We start from the raw sequence: 3515 nt of genomic DNA on the forward strand, positions 1-3515 counted from the left end.
ATATACATGGCAAACATTCAATGCCATTGAGACATACAACATATATAGATAGACACAGAGGCAATTTAACATTCCAGCTTTTCTCGGCTTCATAAGGGTTCCAGCTACAGCAGGAGCTGCCGTTTCACCGTCCACTTGTGACACCGGGTCCTTTGAAGGAGTACTTCCTCATTCTTCTGCATGTTGCTGGAAGGTTTTGTTGGGACTCAGCCTGTGATTGAACCTGAGCCTGTGCTTGAACCTGTGAATGTGTTTCAGTCTCCTGATGTTTCTGTGTCTGATGTGGGTAATGAGGAGGGAAATCAGTCCCCTGTTGCTTCTGATGTGGGGGATGCTGGGACTGGCTCTGAGGTGCAAGATGGAGTCACTTTGGCCAATGAGTTTCATGCAGACACTGACAGAGAGGTTTTGGGGCAAAGGGAAGATTCTCATGAGAATGTTCCTGTCAGACCTTGGGAGAAAGGTTTACTCCCTCCGTCTGGGAGCCCTTCAGATTCTAGTTTGGAAAACAGTCTGACACCTGCTAAAGTTAATGTGGAGTCAGATAAGCAGAGTCGGCAGCTGGAGATTAGCCAGAATCGAGAAGAGGCCCAATGTTTACGTAGATCAGAAAGAATTCGTCAATTAAAGTCAAAGATCAAGGGAAAATGAAACCAGTTCTTGGGATTTAAGGTTTGCCAGTAGAAAATCTTGTCAGATCAGGCATCGTTTGGAAACCTAGCACAAGCCTCATGGAATTCCTGTTCAAGTGATCTCATCTTCATGGTTTTTTCTAGCCTTTCAAATTGACTAGCAGCATCTGGTCTTTATCTCCCCTTTGGGCCAAAGTCATTGGCCAAAGTGACTCCATCTTGCACCTCAGAGCCAGTCCCCTTTGGGAGATAAAGCAGAAATAAAGCGTGTTGTTGTTGTTGTTGTTGTTGTTGTTGTTGTTGTTAGAAACATAACAAGATTAGTACACAGCAAAGAAGGTCACAATGCTGGCTGTTGTACTGGATCACATGTCAGGCACTTCCTAAGTGTCTAGGACTGTGTGCTGCATCGGCATATAATGTGTGGCGATCCGATTAGGGTGGTCTTTTGCAGCTGACAGATGGTAATTTTGTCAGTGCCAATTGTGTTTAAGTGCAGGCAAAGGTCTTTAGGCACTGCACCCAGTGTGCCAATCACCACTGGGACCACCTTGCCTGGCTTGTGCCAGAGTCTTTGCAGTTCAATCTTTCAATACTCGTATCGTGTCAGCTTTACCAGTTGTTTCTCTTCAATCCTGCTGCACCTGGGATTGCAACATTGATTATCCATACTTGGTTTTTTAACACAATTGTGAGGTCAGGAGTATTGTGCTCCCAAAACTCTGTCAGTCTGAATTCGGAAGTCCCAGAGTAGTTTGATGTGTTCATTTTCTGTAACTTTTTCAGAAGTTCTTTGTCGCAGGCAGATGGTATTTGTGGCACAAGATCCAATTAATCATCTGAGCAACGGTGTTGTGCCTCTGCTTGTAGTCTCTCTGCACGATCTTCTTGCAGCAGCTGAGGATGTGATTTATTGTTTCATCTGCTTCCTTGGAGAGTCTACACGTGGGATTTGTCATCAACTTTTCAATGTTGGCTTTGATGGCATTTGTTCTAATGGCTTGTTCTTAGGCTGCCAGTGTATTATTATTATTATTATTATTATTATTATTATTATTATTTTACTGACACAAAAACATAGTATGTCACACAAATGAGATATATATGCTGGATTTCGTATCATAAAACCACAAGTTGAACATTTTGTCAATGTTTATTGTTTCCAAATGCCGGCTGAGGTCTTTTGGCACGGCACCCAGTGTGCCAATGACCACTGGAACCACCTGTACTGATTTATGCCAGAGCCTTTGCTGTTCCAATTTTGAGATCCTGACAACGGCTGAGTTTTTCCTGTTATTTTTACTCAATGCCACTGTCACCTGGTATGGTGACATCAATCATCCAAACTTTTTTTTCTTTTTCACAATTGTGATGTCTGGTGTATTGTGTTCCAAAACTTTGTCAGTCTGGATTCGAAAGTCCCACAGTATTTTTGTGTGTTCATTTTCCACTACCTTTACAGGATTATTATTATTATTATTATTATTATTATTATTATTGTGTCTCGGGATTTCTAGACTCCCTGACTTAGAATCTAAAATGTTTTTATCTTCTATCTTTTCAAATATTTTCAAAATCTGTTTTAAAATGTTTGAATCAGGTATCCCTTTCATAAATTGTTAAAAACATTGTAAGATAAGTTTTTAGCTGAACTTTTATATTAACATTTGTAAACTGTTTAGCATCCCATGCCGAGAGAAAGATGGGGCTGAAATTAATCAAGTAAATAAACAAATAAATTGCCCAATGTGATTATCTTCCCGAATTATGCTACTTTCAAAATTCATCACTCTGTTTCCAATGAGAGCTTTTCCAGATGCAGAGTTTTTCCCCCCTCCTCCTCCTCCCCTGTCCTACCATCATATGAATTCACAGCTGCTTCTCAGAAAGTAACAGTATTGAGTCATTAGAAAGCACAGCTGGGCATTACACCGAGGCCATTTACATGAAAAGAGGATCTTACTTTAATTAATCTCCTGCTGCTATACCCGCCTGATCTCAAGTCAAGTGCCAGTGGGCGGATGGGTCACCGGTGGAAATTTATGCTTTCAGGTGCGGAATGGGAAGCTCTTATTTCATTATTATCCTAACAGAGCTGTGAGAAATCCATCATGTTATATTAAAAAGTCATTTTTTATAGAAAGGAAACGTTGGCTATGAACAGGATCTGAGAACTGCACACAATTGGCCTTTATAGTCTGAATTCAGGCAGAACAATTGAGGACCTGGGCAATGAGGCAGCCCACCTCTGTTTCAGATGTTAATTCTGGAGGGGAGAAATATGGGGAAAGAAGTCTTTACAAAAGGGAAAAATAGGTGGAAACAAGACCTCTTTCCCTAGGGCTTCTCTTTGTTTCCATTGTCACGTTTTAAAAAACGATGTTAGGATACTGTCCTTTTAGTCGTTCCTGCAAAAGTGGCATAAATATTCAAATGTTTCTGCCTTTTAAACAAGACAGACAGACGGAGAGAAAGAAAGAAATCTGAAGCACCCTGTGGTTTACAGGTTTACATATGAGTTGACAGTAAACAAAGAGAAATTTGATCCCTCCAAATACTATTGAACTGGTGACCTAAATTACAGACCTGAAAATAAGTACAGGCAGTCCCCATGTTACGAACAAGATAGGTTCTGTAGGTTTGTTCTTAAGCTGATTTTGTATGCAAGTCAGAACAGGTACATTTTTAAGTGTAACTCCAGCCAAAAATATATATCCTTTAGCTTTGGTTAACATAAGGAAGGGTTAATGCTCCTGTAGGGTTTGTTTTGCTGTCTGTGCCGTGTTCAGAAAATTTCACCTCCCTTTCTAGGAGCCCCCGGTGGCACAGTGGGTTAAACCCCTGTGCCGGCAGGACTGAAGACCGACAGGTCGCAGGTTCGAA

Source organism: Anolis sagrei, chromosome 5, assembly GCF_037176765.1.
Source record: "Anolis sagrei isolate rAnoSag1 chromosome 5, rAnoSag1.mat, whole genome shotgun sequence".
In the NCBI taxonomy this organism is placed as follows: Eukaryota; Metazoa; Chordata; class Lepidosauria; order Squamata; family Dactyloidae; genus Anolis; species Anolis sagrei.